At 40.1% G+C, this 12,628-nt stretch overlaps 1 pseudogene across 1 annotated transcript; it reads left to right on the forward strand.

The window, feature by feature from the left end:
- Positions 1–9,236: 9,236 nt before the first annotated feature.
- LOC308428587 (keratin, type I cytoskeletal 18-like) lies at positions 9,237–10,474 on the forward strand (annotated as a pseudogene). Its single transcript has one exon. The product of its transcript is annotated as a keratin, type I cytoskeletal 18-like (transcript).
- Positions 10,475–12,628: the final 2,154 nt, after the last annotated feature.

Below are 12,628 nucleotides of genomic sequence, written 5' to 3' on the forward strand. Positions count from 1 at the left end.
TAAGTACACCTTCACAAAGACAAGTTGAGGGGGAGGGGGAGGAAATGGGGAGGGAAGGGGATGACATTTGAAATATAAATACAGAGAGTATTCAATAAAATAATTAAAAACAAGAAAAAGTACATCTCTTTATTTTGTGTGCATGAATGAATGTATCTGTCACATGGTCATGTGGCAGTCAGGGGACAGCTTGGGTGAGTTGGTTACCTTTTAGACCACATGGATTTCCAATATTGAACTGAAGTCTTAAGGCTTAGTGCCAGATGTCTTTATATGCTGGGGATCTCACCAGCCATTTTCATAGTATTTTTTTTGGAAATGAAAGGAAGCCAGTTCATGCATTTATAACTATGTGGCATTTTCTAAATTTGCCTTTGTTACATTTCTAATGATTGCTGGTAAAACAAAAAAAATCTATTGGCTCTTTTGATTTATAATTTATTTATCCTATTTAGCAAATTGTTTAATGAATCTAACCTAGTTTTAATCAATTCCCTATTATTTTCTGATTGTTCAGATGCCATTTAGAAATTACACAAAATTCACATGTGCCTGTTGAGACAGTGTTTCCTTTGTTGCTTCACTGTTCAGTGTTGGGGAATAATTGGCTCAAGACAGAAATGGCCTTATCAGTTACGGTGCAAAGTACATCATAGTCAGTTATTAATAGACCATTCAGATGTTGCCAAGAACCCATGTCCTCAGCTTTCAGATTCTTTCCATTTCTCTAACAGAATACAACCACAACACGAGGGACAGTAGTAAAAGTTTGCAGCATTATAAAGGTTGCCTGAGAGAGTCAAAGGCAGAGGGTGTAGGGTAGTGAGGTTCTGAGCACTGCCCAATGCTACAGCCCTTTAGTACAGTTCCTTGTTCCATGGTGACTCCATAAGATTACTTTTCTAACTATGTCATGACTGTGGCTTTGCTACAATGTAAATGCCTGGTATGCAGGATACCTGGTAGGCAGCCACTGTGAGAGGTCACTTGACCTAAGGGGTTGTGACCCACAGGTTGAGAACCACTTTAAGTAGCATTGAGGAGGAGTTGGCTCTACAGAAACCTGGAGCTTTATCGTCTAAGTAACAGGCAAGAGAGGCTGGAGAGCGGGAGAGCATCTAGAGAAAGTAGGGAAGGCCAGCTCCCACCCAAGAGAAAAGGAAGACTGTACACAAATCTTCCCTAGAGGGACTGAGCTTAGTAGGGCAACAGGGAGGGAGGCAAGTACTGGTTAAAAGTGCAGAGCTGAGGGTGCATCCTATCCTATATTAGTAAATATCCCCATTAATAGCAAAGTCCAATCAGGGAACACACCCTGTACTCAAATTTATTCTTTGTCCCCGCTCTTTAGTTCTGTAGGTAGATGCTCTATTTCTGAACTACATTTAAAAATTATTTTTTTTCCCCTGAGGCAATTTCTTAAATTATTGTTTCTTTTAACCTGCAGTTCCCCAGCGACTTCTCCCTTTACCCTGCCCCCTTTAGAACTTCAGGGTAATTTTTAAGATATAAAAACTTACACTCTGTCAGAGTTTTTGTCACATAATAATCATCACCTTCTTTTTTTCATGTTATCACTAAAATTTAGACTTAGGAAGTCTGATTAGAGTTAGTCAAAACATTTTCACGTGCTGGTCTTCCTACATCTGTCTCATCAGGCGGGATCAACCTTGTTGCTTTGAGGGCCCCAGATCCATGTACCTTTCAGGTTGCTTCTATTCCTTCCTGTCCACTTTTGAAATTTTGCCTAGGTGTAACCAGGACATACTCAAACATGTCCTGGCTGACCTTAACCATTCTCATGGGTTTCACATCTACCTCTAAAAACAACTTTGAATGACTGATTTTTTTTTTTGTGGGAGATTAAATAAAAATGTCATGTAGGGTGCATTAAGTTCAATAGAGTGTAGAGGTAAATGACCATATTTGCTGTATCTCATGTAACTTAACTACAGTTCTGTGTGTGTGTGTGTATGTGTGTGTTCAGAATTGAAACACAAGCTGTTCTATATTGGAACATCTATAGCCATAAGTAAGCTAGAGAAAAATGTATACAGTCTAATCTCCCTGCCTCCTGGGTCTCTGGTTGAAATTGTAACCTGTGGCTGGATCACTTGCCAGAACAACTATCTGTCCTGGTGACATCTAAAACATTAGAGACTATGCCACAAGGAGCACCTTTCTCCTCTATAACAATTTACAGGATAGCACTGAATAAGTAAAGGAATAAGATAGGAAATCACTCCAAGCCCTCTTCCCTTGGAACTTTTATTTCTGGGGCACACACATTAGTAAAAACTTCTGGTTTATAACCATATAAAGTTAAATTGTTACTGGAGAGAAGTGTCTGTGTTTCAGCTTTACCTTGGCCGAGTGGCAGAGATGCTGGAGCATAAGTATCCTAGTTACCATGATCTAGTTGTCATTGTCATAGGCACAGAGTCAGAAGCAAATCTGATACACTTGTAGAACTTCATACAGCATTGCCAGAGTTATTTCCATCAGCATTGCTTGGCTGTGTGAGCCCTTTGATTTTGTGGCAGTAAAAACAACTTCACTTATTATTTAAGTTCTCGTCTACTCTAATTCATTTTGTCCATAACAGGGTTGTCACCTGCCTTTCTCTGAACTGACAGTCAGTCTCTTAGGTAATGTGGGCCTCATGGTGTCTGCTGTTCTCTTCGCCTGCACAAACTTAGCAGAATATATAAGTGAGCATAGCTGTGCTTCCTGAGCACTTTATTTATGGATATTTAAGTGCCAATTTATTTAATTTGTACGTCATTAATTACCATCTTCCTTCTGACTTTAAAAATGATTTTGAGATGTAAATATCACCTGGGGTCTCAGACTATAGCCCAGCTATGTTTTAGGGACAGTGTGGTTTACCAAGCCGAATTCAAATCATTGATATTCATTTATTTATTATTCATTCATTCAGTTTACATCCCAACATAAGCCACCCCTTTCCTCCTGGTTCTCCCCTCACATGGCTCCTTCCCCACCTCTTCTCCTCTGAGAAGTGGGAGGTGCGTCTTGGGTATCACTCCACCCTGGTTCTCAGGTCACTGTAGGAATGGGCATATTCTCTCCCACTGAGGCCAGATAAGGCAGCCTAGTTAGGGCAACAGGATCCACAGGCAGGCAACAGACTCAGGGACAGCCCTTGATCCAGTTGTTGGGGGACCCACATGTAGACCAAGCTGCACATTTGCTATATGTGTGCAGGGGTAGAGAGCTAGGGCCAGTCCATGCTTGCTCTTTGGTTGGTGGTTCAGTCTCTAAGAACCCCCAAGGGTCTAGGTTAGTTGACTCTGTCTTCTTACGGAGTCTTTATCCTCTTTTGGGTTCCTCAATCCTTCCCTCAACCGTTCCACAAGACTCCCAAGCGCTTTCTAATGTTTGGCTGTGGGTCTCTGCACCTGTTTTGATTGGTTGCTAGATAGAGGATAGAGCGTCTCAGAGAACAGTTGCATTAGAATGATGTCTTCAAGTATAGCAGAGTATCATTAATAGTGTCAGGGACTGTTTGTTTGCCCATGGGATGGGTTTCCAGTTGGGCCAATCATTAGTTGAGCATTCCCTCAATCTCTGCTCAATCTTTGTCCCTGGACATCTTGTAGACAGGCTACATTTTGGGTTAAACATTTTTTGGGTGAGTTGTTGTCCTTATCTCTCCACTGGGAGTGCTCTCTGGCTTCAGAAGATGGACACTTCAGGCTCCATATCTCCACTGCTCCATATCTCCACTAGACGCACCACCATAGACTCCCTGGAGCCTACTCCTCTCTCAGGCCGGTGGCACATCCTAGAGATACCCCCTACTGCCAATTCCCACTCGATCCCCCCGTTCTCCCGATGCCTGATCCCTTGCTCTGTCCCCCTCAATTACTCTACCACACAGTTCTCTTCATCTGTGCAGCTCTCATATCTATTTTATTTCATCTTCTAAGAAAGATCCTGGGTGTTTTGTTTGTCCATGTAAAGTTGAGAATTGTTCTTCCGAGGTTTCTAAAGAACTGTGTTGGAACTTTGATGGGCATTGCATTGACTGTAGATGGCTTCTGAGAAGATGTTCATCTCCACTATGCTAATCCTACTGACCTAAGAACATGGGAGATCTTTCCATCTTTTGATATCTTCTCCAATTTATTTCTTCAGAGACTTCAAGTTCTTGTCATACAAATCTTTCACATGTTTGGCGTAGAATTACACCAAGTTATTTAATATTATTTGTGGCAACTGTGAAGGTTGTTGTCTTCCTAATTTCTTTCTCAACCCATTTGTATAGTGTTTATTATACAAATATACATTTGTGTAATACTGATTTCTTTGAGTTAATTTTGTATCCAGCCACTATGATGAAGGTGTTTACCAGATGTAGGGGTTCTCTGATAGGATTTTTGGGGTCACTATCATATCATCTGGAAATAACGATACTTTAACTTCTTCCTTTCCAACTTATCCCTCCTTTAGTCATTTTATTACTCTAGCTAGGAAATCAAATACTATATTGAAGAGATATGGGGAGATTGAATAGCCTTATCTTGTTTCTGACTTTAGTGAAATCACTTTAAGTTTCTCTCTATTTAAGTTGATATTGCTACTGGCTTGCTGTATGTTGGCTTTATTGTGTTTAGGTATGTGCCTAGTTTCTCCAAGACTTTTAACATGAAGGGGTGCTGGATTTTGTCAAACACTTTTTCAGCATCTAGTACAGATTGTTTTTTCCTTTCAGTTTTTTTATATTGATCAGTTTTTATGTACTGACACATCCCTGCATTCCTGGGATGAAGCCTACGTAATCATGGTGGATGATGTTTTTGATATATTCTTGTTTGTGAGTATTTTATTGACTATTTTTGTATCAATGTTCATAAGAAAAATTGATCTGACGTTTTCATTCTTTTCCAAGTCTTTGTGTGGTTTAGGTAGTTATCAGGGTGACTGTGGCCTCATAGAATGAGTTTGGCCATGTTCTTTCTGTTTTTATTTTGTGGAATAGTTTGAGCTGTATTGGTATTAAATCTTCTTTGAAAGACTGGTAGAATTCTGAGTTAAAACCATCTGGCCTAGGTTTTTTGTGTTCGGGAGACTTAATGAGTGCTTCTATTTCCTTAGGGATTATAGGACTATTTAGATGGTTTACCAGATCTTGATATGATCTTGGTAATTGGGATCTACCTAGAAAACCATCCATTTCATTTAGATTTTTCCAGTTTTGTGGAGGATAGGCTTTTGAAGTAACACCTAATGATTTTTTGAGCTTTTTCAGTGTCGTTATGTTTCCCCTTTTATTTCTGATTTTGTTAATTTAAATATGATCTCTCTGCTTTTTAGTTAGTTTAGTTAAGGGTTTGCCTATTTTGTTGATTTTTCCCAAAGAACCAGTTCTTTGTCTCTTTGATTCTTTGTATTATTATCTTTGTTTCTAATTGGTCAGTTATAGCCCTGAGTTTGATTATTTCCTGCCATCTAGTCCTCATGGGTGCATTTGCATTTTCTAGAGCTTTTGGGTGTGCTTTTAAGTTATCACGAGGACTTTTCAATTTCTTTATGAAGGCACTTAGTGCTGTGAACTTTCCTCTTAGCACTCCTTTCATGTGTCCCATTAGTTAGGGTATGTTATGCCTTTATTTTCATTGAATTCTAGAAGGTCTTTAATTTCTTTATTTTTTTCATAACTCCAATGATTATTAATTAGAAAGTTGTTTAGTTTCCATGAGTTTGTAGGTTTTATATTGTTTCTGTTGTTTTTGAAGTTAAGCTTTAATCCATGGTGGTCTAATAAGATACAAGGAGGTATTTCAATTTCCTTGTACCTGTTGAGGCTTGCTTTGTGACTGAGTATATGGTTAGTTTTATGGAAGTTACCATGAGTAGGTATAAAGGCATAATCTTTTGTGTTTGGGTGAAAGGTTCTGTAGATATCTTTAAGGTTAATTTGATTCATAATCTCTGTTATTTTCCTTACTTTTCTGTTACTTTCTGTTCTGATATCTTGTCAGAGGTGAGATTTAGGTGTTGAAGGCTCCCACTATTAATGTGTGGAGCTTGATGTATGATTTAAGCTTTAATAATGTTTCTTTTATGAATGTGTTTACCCTTGTACTTGGGGGCATATATGTTCAGAATTGAGGCACCATTTTGGTGAATTTTTCTTTTCTTTTCTTTTTTTTTTTTTTTTTTTAAAGATTTCTTTATTATATATGAGTTCACTGTAGCTGATTTCAGGCTCACCAGAAGAGGGCATCAGATCTCATTACAGATGGTTGTGAGCCAACATGTGGTTGCTGGGAATTGAACTCAGGACCTCTGGAAGAGCAGTCAGTGCTCTTAACCACTGGGCCATCTCTCCAGCCCTTGAATTTTTCTTTTGATGAGTGTAAAGTGTCATTTTGGATCTCTTTTGATTACTTTTGGTTGAGAGCCTATTTCAGTAAATATTAGAATGGCTTCTCCAGCTTGTTTCTTGGGTTCATTTGCTTGGTAAACATTTTTCTAGCTGTTTACTCTGAGGTATCTAAGGTAATATCTACTTTTGTTGCTGAGGTGTGCTTCTCGTATGCAGCTGATTGGTAGATCCTATTTATGTACCCATTCTGTTATTTGATGTTGGTGGTGATACTGTCTGTCTGTCTGTCTGTCTGTCTCTCTCTCTCTCTCTCTCTCTGTGTGTATGTGTGATTCTCCTCTTTTGGCTTTTCTGGTGTGCAATTACTATTTCTTGTGTTTTCTTGGGTGTAGTTACCCTCCTTGTGCTGGAGTTTTTCTTCTAGTGTTCTCTGTAGGGCTGGATTAGTGGAAAGATATTGTATAAATTTGGCTTCATCAGGAAATATCTTGTTTTTATTTTTCCCATCTATGGTGATTGAAAGTTTTGCTGGGTATAGAAATTTGGGCAAGTATCTGTGATCTTGTTAAGACTGTAAAACATTTACCTAGGCCCTTCTGGCTTTTAAAGTCTCTGTTGAGAAGTTTGGGATAATTTTAATAGGACTGTCTTTATATATTACTTGACCCTTATACTTTGCAGCTTTTAACATTTTTCTTTGTTCTGTATATTTAGTGTTTAAATTTTTTATGTGGTGGGAGGGTTTTTCTACTTTATTTGGTGTTTTATACACTTCTTATACATTTAAAGGTTCTCTTTTAGTAGGTTAGGAAAAAAATTATCTTAACCTTTTTGTTGAAGGTATTTTCTCGCCTTTGAGTTGGGAGTCTTCTCCTTCTTGTATTCCTTTTATTTTTTTCTATCATACCTTTCACACCCGAGACTCCCTCTTTTGTCTCTTGCATTCTGTTGGTGATGTTTGCATCTGTACTTTCTGTTCCTTTTCCTATGCTTTACATTTTCAGGATTACCTCAGTTTGTGCTTTCTTTATTGCTTCTATTTTTAGGCCCTGAACAGTTTATTCAGTCTTTTTGCCTGTTTGATTGTATTGTTCTGTATTTCTTTAAGGAATTTATTTCCTCTTTAAAGGTCTCTCTCATCTTCATAAGATTATATTGAAGATTTCTTTTTATTTAGGTGTGTTAGGTTATCACAGCTTGCTGTAGTAGGATAGCTGAGTTCTGGTGGTACCATATTACTCTGGCTTTAAAAAAAAATGTGTTTTTACAGTGGCCTCTAGCCCTTTGGTCATTCCTAGTGTGGGAAGGCCTGGTAGTTTCTGATGGGAGCAGGCCTTTTGGGCTGCAGGTAGAATTAGGAGGCAGCAAACTGGCAGGAATGCAGAGAGAGCTGGTAGTTCCTGATGGCTTCAGGATGCTTGTTGTCTGAGGTGGTAGCTCCAGGGATGAAGGTAGAGCTGGTGGTGTTTGATGGTTTCAGGCCTCTGTCTTGGGAAGCAGCAGGCACCCGGGAATGCACCTGGGAATGGAGGGCAGAGAAAGCAGGAAGCAGCTCCCAGCTGCTGTATTTTCCCAGAGGGGCCGGGAGGCTGGTCATTGTGGTCACAAGGGGTTTCACTTGGTTGTCACAAATTGCTTCAGGCACCAGGGATTGTGGTTAGAGATGTGTACAGTATAGAGGGGACAGAGATGACCTCTGGGCTGCTGGGCTTGTCAGAGACCCAGCAGGCAGGGGTTTGGGGCTTGGGAATCTTACCTGGTTGATGTCCTTGGTAGCAAGAGGATTCCAGGGATTCAGGTGGAGCTGTGGCCCAGGAAATGGAGGGCAGGGTGGGCAGGACAGAGTTTTCTTCTTTCAACTTTGTCCAGAGGGGCCAATAGTCAGGGAATTGGAACAGGGGTTTCACCAGGTGGTCCATGAGGGATGCAGGTGTCTAGGATTGTGATTAGAGGTGAAGGTGGTCATTAATCTTTATCCACCTTTCTCTGTCTTTCTCTCTCTCTTCCTCCCCCTCTTAGATAATGTTGTTGGCTTATTTTTGCAACTAAAAAAGGTGGCCAGTTATTAAATTATTCATTTTTCCTCTACAAATACAAATATGACCTTGTAGTATAAAAAATAATACAGAAATGTGACAATTGGCACTAACATACTTATCAAGATACATTATGTTGTTTTAGTTTCATATTTAGATATTAATTATCAAGGTCAAGTGTAAGGTTGAGTCATGGATCTTATAATAAGGTTTTGCTACATGTGTGCTTATAAATATGGCTGTCTTGACCAATTAATAAAGCAACCATAGTACAAGTTTTCTTCTATGAAATGTTATCCAAAGCAATTAGTTAACTGTAAGATCTCATCTGTATCCAAAAGATAATGATCTAGACTCCTCTAATCTTTATTAGATTAAGTTAATACTTGGTGGAGGCGTCTCTCCAATAGCTACATTTATGACAAATAATCCAATTAATTTCTAATATTTAACATCAATTGAGGTTGAGGGTTAAGCATGTGGCTCAATGGTCAAGTACTTTCTTAGACTATTTGATGAGCTGGGTTCTACCCTCAGAACCACAAAACTAGATGAATGAATAAATAGGAAGTGAAAGCATAGCCACACATCCGTTGATGTTGTTCCCATGGAGATGTAGGGATGCTGCACTCGCCTGCGATGGGTTGATATCCTTCCTCTCTGGACAAGAGCTTTTTTGGTCATGTATAACCAACAAAGTGCAAAAGAAGCACCACAGATTTCAAGTCTAAGTTAGAACGGGTCCCATCATTTTGACTTTTCTGCATCATTCATTTTGAAGGACACTGACGACCACTGTGGAACTCCTGTCCTGGTCTCTCACTTCGCTCTCCTCTCCAGACAAGATGAGATTCACCACCCACTCCACCACTTTCTCCACCAACTATCGGTCCCTGGGCTCTGTGCGGACTCCCAGCTAGCGGGTCCTGTTTGCCAGCAGCTCAGCCAGCATCTGTGCAGGTGCTGGGGGATCTGGGTCCTGGATATATTGAACTGCTCTGTCTGGGGTGGCTCTGTAGGGTCTGCAGGTCTGGCGGAAATGGGTGGGATCCAGACTGCGAAGGAGAACGTGCAAGACCGGAACAATCTCCTGGCAAGCTACCTAGAGAAGGCGAAGAACCTGGAGACTGAGAACAGGAGACTAGACAGCAAAATCCGGGAGCATCTGGAGAAGAGGTCGCAGGGTGTCAGAAACTGGGGCCACTACTTCAAGACCATCGAAGACCTGAGGCTTCAGATCTTTGTGAATTCTGTAGACAACGCCCGCACCTCCTGCAGATCGACAATGCACGTCTTGCTGCTGCTGACTTTAGAGTCAATTATGAAATAGAACTGGTCATGTGACAGTCTGTGGAGAGCGACATCCATGGACTCCACAAGGTGGTAGATGACACCAATATCACAAGGCTGCAGCTGGAGATAGAAATCAAAGCGCTCAAGGAGGAACTGCTGTTCATGAAGAAGAATCATGAGGAGGAAGTCCAAGGTCTGGAAGCCCAGATTGCCAGTTCTGGGTTGACTGTGGAAGTGGATGCACCCAAATCTCAGGACCTCAGCAAGATCACAGCGGACACCTGAGCCCAGTATGAAGAGCTGGCTACGAAGAACTGCGAGGAAATGGACAAGTACTTTTCTCAGAAGACTGAGGAGAGTACCACAGTAGTCACCACCAAGTCTGCCGAAATCAGGGATGCCGAGAACACACTCACGGAGCTGAGACGCACCCTCCAAACCTTGGAGACTGATCTGGACTTCATGAAAAACCAGAACATCAACTTGGAGAACAACCTCAGGGATGTGGAGGCCAGACACAAGGCACAGGTGGAGCACATCAGTGGGGTCCTTCTGCACCTGGAGACAGCTGGGATAAACTCGGGCAGAGGGACAGTGCCAGACCCAAGAATATGAAGCCCCGTTGAGCATCAAGGTCAAGCTGGAGGCAGAGATTGCCACCTACCACCGCTTGCCGGAGGATGGTAAAGATTCAACGATGCCTTGGACTCCAGCAACTCCATGCAAACTGTGCAGAACTAACCGTAAGATCGTGTCCGGAACCAATGACACCAGAGTTCTGAGGCACTGAAACTGAGAAGGTGAAAACCCTGGGGACTGAGGGACCAATAAAAGTTGAGAGGTCACTGGGAAAAAAATGGCACTTACACTAGAGGGTGTTTTGAGTTTGACATTTTGGCAATATCCAAATGTGGGGGTCTGGATAACAGGTAAATTTAAAGCGAGTCTATTTATGTCCATTTGACTTTATCTGTCTTGGATGCTAAGTCCGATTGAGCGCTCCCATGATGCCCCTGATAAACTGTCTACCATTGTGTCGGAATTTCCAGAAAAAATTGCCTAGCTGAAACCATTCCTGAGTTCCTAACTCACAAAACTGAGCAGATACAATGGCGTTTTAGCGACCACACTTGGAGATTCTGTGTTGCAGTAGAACCCTTAGAACAGAAGTAGAGGCAGTTGGTGTGTCTGTCCTTCAGGATGTCTGCCCCATTTTGAATTACAGTTCTGCTGTCTAGACTTGTCTAAGCTCAGCAAATCAGTCAATACCTGGAAGTACCATTTTACTCATTTCGAGAGACTGTGATGATATCTGGACTTATTGAGTCGTGTAAGAATTAAAATCCATAGACCTATGGAGTGCTTGATACATAAAGGGGATTCCAGACATGATAGCTCTGTGCGCAGAGAATGAGCTTTGTAGGCCTGAGACCTGTACACATAGCCTCCCTGTTTGGCTTAGTGACCTGCTGCTGTTGTTTTAAAATTATAAATAGCTTTTGCACAATGACATTTATACTTTCATTTCTCACTAGCCTCTGCAAATTAGATCAATAATCCCACTTTGTGTAAGTGTGTGCGTATCTGTACATAAGCATGCAATTATAACAAGGTGAGCTATCTTATTTTATGGTGTTTTTATTTTATTTTATTTTTAAATTGAACAACTTTATTTTAAAAAACAAAGATAAATGTACAGATTTTAAGCATTTTTGCATAAAAGTATATGAATACATTTTTGTTGGTACTTGATTTTTTTTAATAGGTTTGATAGTATGCATTAAAATCTTAGTAGTTACAATGAGCATAAAGTACATGTAAAACAAGATGTAACTTGAAAATAGTCAAAGTTTTCTTGGTGTGTAAAGATTAAGCATAATGGTTTTTCATTTTCATTTTTTTTGGCCTTTGTTTTTTTCTTGAACTTCATATAGCCTGTAAGTTGTTTCTGAGGTGTTCAGAGCTTTCTGGGGTTAGCATCCCACTATCAGTGACTGCATATTATGTCTGTTCTTTTGTGACTGGGTTATCTCACTCAGGATGATATTCTCTAGATGCACCCATTTTCTTTTTTTTTTTAATTGAAGAACTTTATTAAAAAAAAAGATAAATGTAAAAATTTTAAGAATTTTTGCATAAAAGTATACAAATACATTTTTGTCATTGCTTGGCTTTTTTTTTTTAAGGTTTGATAGTGTACATTAAGATCTTACTAGTTACAATGAACATAAAGTACATGTGAAACAGGATGTAACCTAGAATTAGTCAAAGTTTTCTTGGTGTGTAAGGATTGAGCATAATTGTTTTTTCTTTTCTTTTTTTTTTTTTTTTGAACTTCACACAGTCTGTGAGTTGTTTCTGTGGTGTTCAGAGCTTTCTGGAGTTAGTATCCAATTATCAGTGACTGCATATTATGTCTGTTCTTTTGTGACTGAGTTATCTCACTCAGAATAATATTCTCTAGATGAATCCATTTTCTTAAGAATTTCATAAAGTCATTGTTTCTGATGGCTGGGTAGTACTCCATTGTGTAAATGTACCACAATTTTTGTATCCATTCATCTACTGAAGGACATCTGGGTTCTTTCTAGCTTCTGGCTATTATAAATAGGACTGCTATGAACATGGTGTTGCATGTGTCCTTATTGTATGTTGGAGCATCTCTGGGGTCTATGCCCAGAAGTGGAATAGCTGCGTCTTCAGGTAGTACTATGTCCAATTTTCTGAGACTGATTTCCAGACTGACTGTACCAGCTTACAACCCCACCAGCAGTGGAGGAGTATTCCTCTTTCTCTGCATTCTCACCAGCATCTGCTGTCATCTGAGTTTTTGATCTTAGCCATTCTGACTGGTGTGAGGTGGAATCTTAGGGTTGTTTTGATTTGCATTTCTCTGATGACTAGGGATGTTGAGCATTTCCTTAGGTGCTTCTCAGCCATTCAA

Source organism: Micromys minutus (genome assembly GCF_963924665.1).
Source record: "Micromys minutus genome assembly, chromosome: 13".
NCBI classification, from domain to species: domain Eukaryota; kingdom Metazoa; phylum Chordata; class Mammalia; order Rodentia; family Muridae; genus Micromys; species Micromys minutus.